This window comes from Canis lupus, chromosome 13, assembly GCF_011100685.1.
Source record: "Canis lupus familiaris isolate Mischka breed German Shepherd chromosome 13, alternate assembly UU_Cfam_GSD_1.0, whole genome shotgun sequence".
NCBI classification, from domain to species: domain Eukaryota; kingdom Metazoa; phylum Chordata; class Mammalia; order Carnivora; family Canidae; genus Canis; species Canis lupus.
The window spans coordinates 29,430,784-29,444,252 of record NC_049234.1 but is presented as its reverse complement, the minus strand read 5'-3'; the positions used below and the strand labels follow the sequence as shown (position 1 = coordinate 29,444,252).

Sequence of the window (13,469 nt, the reverse complement as noted above, 5' to 3'; positions counted from 1 at the left end):
GGGGATCGAGTCCCACGTCGGGCTCCCTGCATGGAGCCTGCTTCCGCCTGTGTCTCTGCCTCTCTCTCTCTCTCTCTCTCTCTGTCTCTCATGAATAAATAAATAAAATCTTTTAAAAAAATTTTGATTTCTCCATCACCCTAGCTGTATTCCAGGTGCTCAACAGCCTCGTGTAGCTGGTGACACCATATTGACAGCACAGATCTAGAACATTTCCTTCATTACGAAAAGTTCGGTTGGACTGTGTAGCCCTGGATTTTCCACGCAGCAAGGATGCCCTGACTTGTTGGGCTTGTCAGATTCCAATGTAAATACCACCCATGAAAACTTACTTCTCACAGGCGTTATGCAAACCAGCAAACCCTGTGGTGCAAATTTACACAGAGATATTTTCAATGTTAAGTAACCACCTCTGAACGTGTTGATTCCAAATTAGGGCAGTTCATACCCTGGTTTATCATCCTGAAGCGTTGGTTCCTGATTAGAAGCTGCAAATAGTAATTCACTTCCCCTAGGGTGTGAATTAGAGTTAACTTGTAGGAACAGATCACACTTTTTATAATGTAGTATTTTAATGTTGAATTACACTGTAGGAAAATGCGGCAGAGAAATGTCAAGTCCTTCCTTGCCTCTGAGCCTCCTTATGTACTATTCCTCTTATCTGGATGACTCTCTTCTTACCTGGATAACTCTTACCTAATCCCTCTTGTCTCAATTTAAATATCATTTCTTAAAAAACAAAAAAAGCCCTTCTTTGACATGGTCATCTAGATAAATTCACTTGCCTCTTGCTGTCCTCCACTCTAAGGATCCTGTCCTTTTACTTCACAGCACGTGTTATTATGTATCAGCTTGAGAGTTTAGTTCACCTTTTTCTGTGCCCCTCTCCCTCTAGCAGATAATTCCATAAGATAAGAGAACGCAACCATGTGGTTCACTGCTGAGTTTCTAGCATTAGGACATTAACTAGCATATAAGCAAAAAGCAAAAGCAAACAAATCAGTTTATTACAGTAATGCAACGCTAAAAAAATAGTTTGGGAAATCACCAAAGGGTACTTACTAGGCTCTGGAAATACTGGATGGATAAAGGGAGGTTCCAGGGACCTGGTGGGGGTCACACTGCTTGTTGGTGGCCAGATCAGGATTAGAATCCATACCTGTTGATTTGCAGGTGCTTGTTTCTGAGAACCTTGGACTCTAGGGGCAGAAGGGATCCTTAAAATCAGCTAGCCCAGGGGCTAAAAACTCAGGTGTCTACAAGAGCCAGGCTGATATGATAGGTGTGTGGACCAGCCTACACAGGACAATAGAGGACGATGGCAAGGCTGCCAGTGCCGCCAGTTAGAGGGTGTCCAATTCAACTATGTAAAAGCAAGACCAGCCAACTGACTTGGATTGCTGACCAGACTGTTCTGCACTAGATTCCTCCTTCCTAACATCTCCCTAAGTGTTACCAGCTTCCATTCCTCAAAAAACAGCCGTTCTATATTCAGGGATAGCCTCCTGTGCTACTCTGGAAGGAGCAGCTTCCCATTCTCTTTCCCCAGACTCTGTCCAGTGGTCAGGGCAGGTTGGCTAGTGGGCCACCATGCTGCTTCATGGGCACCTATTTGCTTTCCAGACTGTACCTCCTGGGAGATTTTTCCAGGCAAATATCGAGGAATTTGCTCCATCATTTTGGAAGCGAACCATCAGCTGCAGCTCAACAATATAAATCATCCACATTCCCTCATTAGACTTGCCGAAGAAGGGAAAGAAATGGTGAGTCAAGCTTCTGAGCCGTGATGGAGAGTGGTGGAGAGAGCTCTAGTCTTCCCTTGTGCTGACAGCATCACCCTCCCGGATCACCCGCGGCTTCTCAGAGGATGGCTGAGTCATCCTGACCTTTAGAGATGCTCCTGCCCCCGCCTCCCTAGGCTCTGCTCACCTCAAAGAGTCTGGCATTTCCTCAGGATGAGGTGACGCTTGTATGAGTAGAGGCCAGGAGAAGAAATGTAGCTGGAGAAAAAGCAGTGTGGAAATGCCATTCTGCTCTTTCTGGAACCTGACAGCCAGAGCAGGGTGCCCACGTGGCTTCAAATTCCAAACTCACTTGCAGAATAACCCCTATGTGTCCTCTATGGTGGGGAGAGTAGGACCAGCTATGGTCAGAGCCTGACAAGCATTACTTCCATCCTCACCATTACCGTCACCATCATTGCCCCGTCAGTATTATCACCCTCACCATTACCATCATTGCCCCATCAATATTATCACCATCATCACCATCATTATCCTCACCATCATTATTACCATCACCATCAACCTCATTCCATCATAAGAGTGATCACCATTATCACTGTTACCATCATCACTACCATCATCGCTACCCTCACTATCATTGTTATCCCATCATCATCAATATCATCATCTTTAACATCCTCCTCCTCACCCTCACTGCTACCATCATCATCAGTATCATAACCATCATCATCATCACCACTATCATCATCCTCACCATCACCATCATCAGCAATATCATTGCCATCACCATCATTACCGTCACCACCATCATCACCACTGTCACCATCATCCTCACTCTCACCATCATCACCATCACACCATTAACATTACTTCTCTCACCATTACCATCATAGTTGTCTTTGTCACTGTTGTTATAGCCATTATGGAAAATAAATTACAACTATTTATTGATCCTATTATGTATCAAGTCCTCTGCTTATCATCTCATTCTCCTACCACTCTTCAAGACTCTTGCATTTGAGAAATAGGAGCCCTGAGACTCAGTGATTTATATAATGGGAAGTGGAAAAAAACCTCCCAATTATGAAGTCTCAAGATAGGATTCAACTCAGATCGTGGCTTGTCCCAAAGTGTACAATCTTGGCGTACATGAGATCTTCCCTTCATAGTGTTCATCACAACTGTACTCAAGTAATTATTCATGTAGTAGTTGTCTTCCTGCTTGAGAACCACTTTGCTCAGTGCTGTATCCCCAGTGCATAGCCAGACCTGGCACAGTGCAGATGCTCTGTACCTACCAGTTTGCTTGAACAAGTTCCTGGAACACCACATTCCCACATTCCAAATGTATTCACCTTCATTTTATTTGTTTTAATGTTTGATGCAGGGAGGCAGGCAAGGTATGAAGGCCCACATTCAACAAACAAGAGAAGCTGAGTTAATGCAGCTACTCTATGATTGAACCAGAACTCCAGTATTCATCTCTGACTGATGATTCAGTGATATTCTAAATTTCACTGGGGTCATAAGTGTCAGTGACTGGAGGGACAGAGAGGAATAGCGTTTCACTGGAAGTCCCTCAGCAAATTAGAACTGCCACACTGTACCCCTTGATCAGCTCACCAAATGGGAACATGGTCTCGTAAAATTGCACCATTGACCTTGTGGAGCAGTATGTTGCCAGCTAGGCTGACCTTGAGAAATTGTTCACTTTATCATAGCTCCTTGTCCTCTTCTGTGGATTACTACACATCCTTTGTCTTCCTCCTTCTCTTCTCCTTTTTTCTAAACCTCCAGGTACCCACCGCCAAGTCTCACCCAGAGTACCCAGCCCCCTTCTCACTACTGGACCCCACATATTGCTCTTCCCCCACCTCCCTTGCTTCTACTACATTGACCTTGTCTTTCCCATCACCTCCACATAGGTGTTCCCATCAGTTACCTACTCCCCATATCTATAGCCAGTGCTGGGTCTTTCCCAAGAATATAAACAAAGTCACTTACTATGTGTTGGTTACCTGGCCTCTCTGGAAGTTCCAACTCTGATGAGTTACGTGATCCTGGGCACTTTTCTTAACTCCTCTGGGTCTCAGTTTTGTCATCTCTGTAATAAGGATTAGAACAGCACCACTTTACAAGGTTTTCTTGAGGAGTCAGTGAGTCAATATGTGTAGAGGGCTCAGAACAGTGTTTGATACCTATAGCAAACCCAGTAAATGTCTGTTTTATTCAGCTCTGAAAATGACTAGTACTCTCCACGCACGACCTCATTTAATCCACATGACAGCTATGTGAGAAAAGTATTATTATCTATATTCGAATTGAGATCTCTCTTCTTCCAGGACCCATATCTTTTACATCATAATAAAAAAGTTAATTCATTCTTTCATTTAGGATACCTTTTTTTTTTTCTCCATATAATGTCACCAGACAATAAAAAAAAAAAAATCAATTTGTCCCTTTAGGAAGGCCTTGTAGAAGAAAATCTATGGTTGAACATTCTAGGCACCACAGCCTCCTATAGAATAGATGCTTGCAGCAGACAGAGATGGGAAGGAAAGCATGCAGTTTCCCTTAGATGACACCCCATAGGTACTTCCCACTCAGCCCATGTGCGGATCTAGCTTTGGCAATGTCTTTGAATATGGTGCACTTGTGAAGTTACTGGGAAGGCTAAGTGTTTAGCAAACATGAGGGTTACTTCTAAATTTATATTATTAGAGAGTAGGATACTAATCCTACTCTGTATATACTCTCTATATACTCTGTATATAGTGGAAATTTCCTCACTACCTAGAGATGCTTGGATGAGGTCACAGTATATCACTGGAGAATCCTCTTTCCTCCTTGGGCGTATTTCATAATGTACTTTCCCACTTAACTGAAATCATGTCTGCAAAGAGGCCTGGATATCCCACCAAAAACACTTGTAGACAGAGGCCAATTATTGCCCAGCAACAATCTTGATTTAAGCACAAAGGACATGCGCAACTTCTCAGAATATTTTCCTCTCTTCAACCATAGTCTTCAAAATGGAAAAATGAGTAAGTAGCATCTTGTCTGCAAATTTCATTTCATTTCCTGTCTTCTTCACTGAGCAGATCTGACACAGATATGCCTTTCATTCCAGGGTAGAAAAAAAAAACACATGTAATTGAGAACTGCATACTGTAAGGATTGGGAGAACCATATGCAAAGTCATTCAGGACATCACATGGCTGTCCCCACAAGAATGTCACCTCTGGCTTGAGAAATCAGGGAGAGAGTATCTTTTGGGCGGTAGGAGTAGCTGGAAGGTCATTGAGGAAGCCACAAACAGCACCTTGATGGTGGTACTCTTCCTGCCTTCCTGCAGTGACTCATGATACCTCATCTGAGATGGCCTTTGATGAGGCAGCCTAGGGCCTTGAGGTTAATTTCTATGAGGTTATGAGCTTTCATCTTCTCCAGCTTTATGTCCACTGGCTCAATCGAATTTCCTAAGCATTTATGTGGCCTTCCTGCTGTGTTTCCCTAGCTTGGTGCCTGGAACACAGTTTGGACTCTGGTTCCAAACCCTGGTGCTAAGACTGGAACACATATTAATGTACTGAAGGCAGTGTAATGTACGTACTATAAAAGAGTGTAAGCAAATGTATGTTTTCCCTCTGCCTAGCACGGGATCCGGAATACAGTGTAGTCTCAGTAAAATTGTAGTGAATAAAGGAATGAATAATTGATATGATGAATGAATGAATGAATGAATGAATGAAGGAAGGAAGGAAATGGAGCAAGCAATCAAATCCACTGAATACATTAGCTCACCAAGGGGTTTGGAGAGTGTTTCAGGATGAAGAGGTGGCCATGCAAGTGGGCCTTATGAAGGCTACATGTGAGCAGGACCAGGTTAAACCCTACACTTTACTGTGGTCTTCAGGCACTGAGACAAGGCACCAGCTCACAGGAAAAGCTCTCAGAGCTCAAAACAGAGTCCTTAAAGAAGTGACCCTGTGCTTTCTTTTACTCATGTATAAGTGATTAAAAAAAAAAAAAAAAAGCTATGATGTATAAGAAAACTGGCAATGGTGGTGTAGGTGATAGGGGAAGAAAAGCCCAATCTCGTGAGCTTCTGTGACAGTTAGATTTTTATTACTATATCTTTGGAAGTATTGAAACACTTTCATTTTAAAATAACCACAAGGGAAAAAAAAAACTATCATAAGTTTGAAACTTTATAGTCCAGGAGGTACAAACCCACATGTCTACAGGGGCCTGGCAAATATTGCAAAGGAGTAATGAGACCCATGTGAGACAGTAGGGATTAGTAGGGCTTGTGGGAACTGGCAAGATCTAGTTTCTCTAATGGGAGACACCACTGCTTCTGCCGATTGCTGTCCAGTGGCAATGGAAGCCCAGTGTTGCCAGATCTCATCTGTCACAGAGAGGGCAAATCTGGACTTTTATGTTAATTTTCATCATTCTAAAATACCTCATCACCTTAACAAAACATACTCACTTTGCCCTACTTGTCCCTCTTTCCATTCTGAACCAACAGCCAAGAAGGAGGGATTTGGGAAATTAGATGATGTGGATCGTGAGAATAAGGACAGTGATTCCTTCTGAAAGAAGTGTTAATAGATGAGGGATAGAGTCAGATTTCTGAGTAAGTGGTTGGTGAAGAAACAGCGCATCTTTGAAGAGGTCTGATGGTGAAAAAGAAAGGGTCATGGTTAGGGTTTGAACGAGGGTCATTCAGGTGGATTCAGGACATGTAGAAAGAGGTTAAGAGATCAGCATCCTCTATCTGAATTTATGGAAGACCAATCACGGGCAATCATAAATGCAAGATTGGGCAAGGGAGGGGTCAGTGATTGATGGATCAGTAACAATCCACAGGCAGGTGGATTGATTGGATCAAGTGGGAAGAGTTGGCTCAACAAGCAAAAAGGACACTTCTCCAGGTCTGGAAGGAACAGAAATAGGAAGAAGATGGGGTGAGGAGAAGAGTCAGGATGTTTTTGTGCATGCAAAGCCATCCCCTTTATTGGAGAAAAAAGGTGACGCATGAGTGTTATTTTTGTCTAGCGAAAAGTGCATGGTTGTGTGAGTTTTGTACTGGGTGATTAGAGGTGCCTAAGTCCTGTGAATCTCCTTTTCCAACAGCTTTCTGAGGTTAAAGAGATAGTAACTAAACAGCTGACATAGAACTCCAGCCTTTCCAAGTTCAACGGATAGGAAATCCATTGAATGGATAGGTTTCCAACAGAGAAACCAGATCTGGACTAAACCCACAGTGGAATGGGCCACTGTGTGTGCTTTCATTCATTCACTTACTCATTTTTCATGGACTCATTTATTCATTCAGTTATTAAATTGCTGTGCTAGGAACTGAGGGTAGGGAAGTTGCTTGCAGCTAGTAGGAGGGACCGTAAAACATGTACATATATGATTGGGATCCAGGGTAGGATGTCTGTGGATGTGGCCAGAGCAAAAAGATGAAGAGCTCAGAAGTTAAGGGCGGAAGCACCTGGGAAGAGGAGGCATCTATGTTGAACCCCTCAGGATGGAGAGAATTTGTATCCAGCTGCGTAGATGGTACTCCCATCTTGCTTTAAGGCTGAAAAAGACAAACTGCCAACTCTCAATAGGCACCTCTGCCATTGAACTTTACCAGTAGTTCCTACCTGTGGAGCAGTTGGGCAGTAATGTGGAGCTAAGGAGGACGCCTCTTCAGCAGTGCTTCATGCTTTGCCTCCCAGTTGGCTCTGCTTTCTCTTTCCTTTCTCATTATTTGTTCTGGACCAGAGCTGTCCAGTAGAACCTTTCTGTGATGGTGGAACTGTTTCGCATTTACGCCGTCCAGTTCGGTAACCACCAGCTACATGTGACTGTTGAGCACTTGAAATTTGGCTAAGGAACTGAAGCAACTAAATTGTAAATTTGATTTAATGGTAATTAATTGAAAGTTAAATAACCACATCTAGCTAATGGCTAATGTATCAGATAGCATAGCTTGAGACTTAGGACTTCTTGCAGCGTTCCATATCCATGTGGCATCCAGCTCAGTTCCTGGTGCTTGGTTAGATGCTCATCAATACATGTGCAATGAAGGAAATTATTTTTTAAACATTTATTTGCTTATTTTAAAGAATGAGAGTGGGGAGGGGCAGAGGGAGAGGGAGAGGGAGAGGAAGAGAGGATTCCAAGCAGACTCCATGCAGAGTGTGGAGCCCACGTAGGGCTCCATCTCAGGACTCTGAGATCACAACCTGAGTGGAAATGAAGACTCAGTTGCTTAAACAACTGTGCTACCCAGGCACCTATAGGAAACTATTTTTTGCTGCTTTAAGTCCAGAATGATCCTCTAAAAGGGAGCATACCTTTTTTAAAAAGGTTTTCATTTTAATTTCAGCCTGTTACATTAGTTTCAGGTGACAATGTAGTGATTCAACAATTCCATACATCACTCCATGCTTATCATGATAGATAGAGTACTCTTAATCCCCTTCACCTGTTTCACCCATCCCCCCTGGAACCATCAGTTTGTTCTCTATAGTTAAGAGTGTTTTTTGGTTTGTCTCTTTTATCCTTTATTTGTCTTGTTTCTTAAATTCCCCATAGGAGTGAAATTATATGGTCTTTGTCTTTCTCTGACTTATTTCACTTGGTATTACACTCTCCAGCTCCATCCACATTGTTGCAAATGGCAAGATTTCATTCCTTTAGTGGCTGAGTAATAGTCTATTGTATATATATCTACCACTTCTTTTTCCATTCATCTGTTGATAGACATTTGGGCTGTTTTCAAAATCTGGCTGTTGTAAATAATGCTACAATAAACAGAAGGGTGCACGTATCCTTTCAAATTAGTGTTTCTTGTATTTGGGGGGTAAATACCCCATAGTGCAGTTACTGGATCGTAGGGTAGCTCTATTTCTAGTTTTTTTGAGGAGCCCACATACTGTTTTCCATTGTGGCTGCACCACTTCGCATTCCCACCAACAATGCCTGAGGGTTCCTTTTTCCTCTACATCCTCACGACTAACTTGTTTCTTGTGATTTTATTTCAGCTGTTCTGACAGGTGTGAGGTGATACCTCATTGTGGTTTTTGATTTGCATTTCCCTGATGATGAGTGATAATGAGCATCTTTTCATGTGTCTGTTGGCCATCTGTTGGTCTTCTTTGGGGAAATGTCTGTTCATATCTTCTGCCCATTTTTAATCAGATTATTTATTTTGGGGGTGTTGAGTTGTAAAAGTTCTTTATATATTTTGGATACTAACCCTTTATCAGGTATGTCATTTGCAAATATCTTCTCCCATTTTGTAGGTTGTCTTTGGAGGTTTTTTTTTTTAAAGATTTTTATTTATTTGACAGAGAGAGAGAGAGAGATTGTACAAGGGGAGAGGCAGAGGGAGAGAGAGATAGAGAGAGGCAGGGGGAGGGGCAGAGGGAGAGAGAGAGGCAGGCTCCCTGCTGAACAGGGAGCCTGATGCAGAGCTCAGTCCCAGGACCCTGAGATCTTGCCCTGAGCCGAAAACACTTAACCAACTGAATCACCCAGGCACCCCGTCTTTTGGTTTTGTTGATGTTACCTTCACTGTGCCGAAGCTTTTTATCTTGATGAAGTCCCAGATGTTCATTTTTGCTTTTATTTCCGGTGCCTCAGAAGCCCTATCTAGAACAACATTTCTACAGCCAATGTCAGAGACATTACTACCTGTGCTGTAGAAGACAGAGTATCTTTATAAAGAAGACCTTTTTACCACTGAGCATGTTCCCTCCCATGGATCTGGTTTTGCAAGTTTGCCAGTAAAAGGTGCCCCATATGTATTTCCAACGTCAGTGTGTGGCCAAAGGCCAGGCTTTGGGGGAAGGCGAGGCTACTGTGCCCAAAGAGGCAGAGAAATTGGGGTTTATGGTCATGATAAAGCAGTGGGGAGAGAAGATTGGGTGAAATCAGGAAACTAAGGCCATTTGCTTGTCAGATGACACTCCCCATAACCTGCCTTTACCAATCTTAATGATCCAGACTGATGAAATGGTAATGATGAGTGGATATTTTAAAGAAACCAGTGAAGAGGAAGACCCATGTACCTTGGGGTTCAGAGCAAAACAGAGATCCCACCCAGCAGGAAATCCTGGTTTTAGGAAGTCTCTTGGTTCTTTCCAGCAGCAAAACAAAGCCCCACAAGCTGGATAGGTTATAAACATCAGAGAGTTATTTCTCACTGTTTGGAGGCTGGAAGTGCAAGATCATGGTGCCAGCATGATGGGATGAGGGCTCCCTCCCAGGCCAACCTCTTGTAGTGTCCACGTGTGGCAGAAGGGGAAGCACTGCAGGGTCTCTTATAAGGCCATTGGCCCCATCCATGAGGGTTCCCCACTCATGGCTTAAGCACCTCCCGAAGGCCCTATCTCCTAACACCAGCACATGAGGGTTAGGATTCCAACTTGTGAATTCTGGGGAGACAGAAACATTCACACCATTGCAGCAGGTATCTGAGGGCAACACACTGAATTCCCAGGCATTTGGGATCGCTGAGGACACACTGGCTCAGTTTAGGGTTTTGAGGGGTGAGGGGGCCTCTGGGACACCCAGTTGGACTTGGTGGAATTGAGCGGATAAATGAGCAAATGGAAGGATTCAGGGAAAGAGTTAAGAGTTAATATACGACATAGATTCTTGTTCTCTTAAAAAATTCATCAGTCCCATCTGCAAGGGCCCTGGTCCGGCTCTGGTCCAGCCCCTACATTGTTGGGCGGAGGCACCTGAGGCCCAGAGAGGCTAGAAGACTGGACTGAGGCCACACAGCAGTCTGATTAATGGCAGGACACAAGCTGGCTCCAGGTCCCACATCTCTGACTCTGATGGCTTTTCCATCATATTCCAGGCACTCTTGCACTGTGGGAAATGGGATTTCTCAGTATGCAACTCCTTTAATGGGTTTGCTCTGTGGTACCTCCTCATGCTCTGCACTGGCTGCTCCTGGGGTTTGCCAAGCCAACCTCCCCCACATGATGTAGGCTCGGCTAGGAGATAGCCCACTGAGGAGGGGATGGAGAAGGCCTCGGAGTTCACAACTATGTGGTCTCTGCATCCGTCCTCCCTCCCTGCCACCCCCAGGGCCATTACCAACCCCCAGAGCCAGTTTTCTGCCTGGCTGTGTCCTGCCAGAAGCAGCTCACTTTTCTCTGTGTCAACATCTCCTCAACAGTAAAGGGCATTTGCTGACAAACAACCGGCGTGTTCCTGAGAGCACAGATGGGAATTGTGGATGGGCGGGTGGCGTTCGGGGCTGATGGTAGCAAGTGTTCTCTTACACCCTCGGCTTCCCTGCGCACACCACTGTCAAAGCACAGGCTTCCAGAGTGCAGTGATAGAAGTAACAGCAATAAAAGTGAAGTGAACAGTCCCTAAGTGCCAGGCCCTGCTCTGAACACTTCCAGAGATGAACCAGCCAGCGGCCCTCTGAGGTGGGTACCACAGTTATCTCCACAGAGGGCAGGGGGCTCGTCCCAACTCACACAGTTAGGAGATGGAAGAGTGGGGATTTGAAGAATGTTTTTTTTTTTAAGATTTTATTTATTTATTCATGAGAGACACAGAGAGAGAGGCAGAGACATAGGCAGAGAGAGAAGCAGGCTCCCTGCAGGGAGCCCGATGTGGGACTTTATCCCAAGACCCTGGGATCATGACCTGAGCCAAAGGCAGATGCTCAACCACTGAGCCACCCAGGGACCCCCAGAGCTGGGATTTGAAGCCAGCCAGTCTGACTCCAGGATCTGTGCCCTGAGCCAAGCAGGGGGAGTCCTGGTGAGCCAGGGATCCAGTTCTGTCCTATGCATTAGTGTGTGACTTTGGGGCCACGTGGAAGCCTTGGCCTTCAGTGTCTCCTAAGCAGGGTAACATCCACTCTCACCATAAGGACTAGAAGAAACGGCATGTGATCGTGGCCCCTCCACACTCTGCCCAGCACCCCAGAGGCTCACAGGATATTGGAGAGAGAATATTACAGAAGCCATTTGTCTCACTAACCCATCTGAGGCTTGCCACAACATTTTTCCTCTTACTCAGCTCATCCCATCACAGCCCTGAGGTGGTTCCCATCTTCCCCGTGTCAGGTTAATTTGGAAAACCATGTGGATGTGAAGAATATGACATGCATTTTATGGGGTTTCTCTCCTGAATGGTGTTTTACAGAGCTCATTTCTATACTGTCAGACTTCCAAGTTCAGCCTCATAGCACAGAATCAACCCCTGCAAGGGCCAGAGGCAGGGGAGAGGATATTGAATATTTACTATGTGCCAGGCACAGACTGAGGCCCATTGGTTTTTATCCTCACACTGAGCTCGAATGCATTTGGCCATAGCCATGATTTGTGCATCGTGACTCCTGAACTGCAGTCAGCAGCTTCGGGGGTGTGTGGCCCTTGACACTCTGAATACTGTGTCTATAGAAATGTGTTCTGAGTCCCAAACCATTGGCCAAACACAGGGCATGTTAGTACTGGCCCATCATCTATAAGTAGGAACTGATTCTGTAGTTCTTAACCTGAAGAACATTCGATCTCCGGTGGGTCCATGGACAGGCTTCAGGACTTCTGCTCCCCCTTGAATTATATGTGTGTGCTGTGGCCAATAGTAGCTCATGGAGGGGACTTTATACAAATTAGGAAAAGGTGAACCTAAACATCTTCAGGAGGAGTAATTGCAAAAGGGGTCTCCTCATTGGGCACATTCATTACCAAAATGGGATTCCTGCCCCAGGACTCAGGGCTTGCTTAGTAGCCTGTGAGCTGGATTTCAGCCTCTACTGGAGGACTCTTGGCCTGATGCCCTTATGCAGTGCACAACCTGAACAATGCTCTAGGAAGCTCTGTGAGTTGTTGCCTCATGTATGATCATTTTGGAGAGAGGAATTTATTGGTTGCATTGGGGCATCTCTGATCCAAAAATATTTAATAATCACTAGTGATAAGATGAAGGGTACATAATACTGAGAATAACTATGAGGAGGTAGGAGAGGTCCATAAACTCCTGCTGGGAGGAAAAGATGACAGGCCAAGGGCAGGGAGGCTTTGGCCAGGCAGAGGGGAGGTGAAGGGTGCAGGGTTTGGGCTCATGGACCCAGAGGAGGGCTGCCTCCTGAGGCATGAGGCATATGAGGAGGATCCTCATATCCTCCTGGGCATGCTCCTTAATTATCATCTACAGAGCAAGGATAATAAATCCTACCTCACAGAGTGTTTCTGGGATTAGAAAAGGAGGAAGACTAGCAAGTTGGGCCAGAGAAGGAAGACATAGGGAATTCCAGGTGGAGGGTACAACTTGAGCAAAGGTTTGTTGGCCAGGAACAGAACAGTGTGACTCTCTTAGTATTATAGGAATATAAGTGGATGTCGGGAATGAGGAAAGTTAAGGATAAAGGGGATTCAAGAACCAGCAGGAAGACATGGCCTGGAACAAGGAAACTGGGGATCAAGGAAAGCCTCTATTAGATCACCTGCCTCAGAAGAGTGGAGGGCTGGCATGGCAAGGGGACTGATTCATTGTGTCTTCAGCAGATAGAAGCATAGCCTGGGGTGGAGATGCCACACACCATGGCAGAGCTGTCCAGCCAGGGCCAGGTACCCCTAGAAGGCAGGGGCATGCCTCCTGCAGTAATGCACTGTTGGCTTACCTCTCTCTGGAATTCTGGCCTGAGATCCTGGCACATCACCCTGAGGAAGCTTGGTGATC

At 44.9% G+C, this 13,469-nt stretch overlaps 1 protein-coding gene across 1 annotated transcript in view; it reads left to right on the top strand.

The window, feature by feature from the left end:
• The window catches only part of KCNQ3 (potassium voltage-gated channel subfamily Q member 3), a 297,766-nt gene that overhangs the window by 112,394 nt on the left and 171,903 nt on the right, over window positions 1-13,469 (top strand).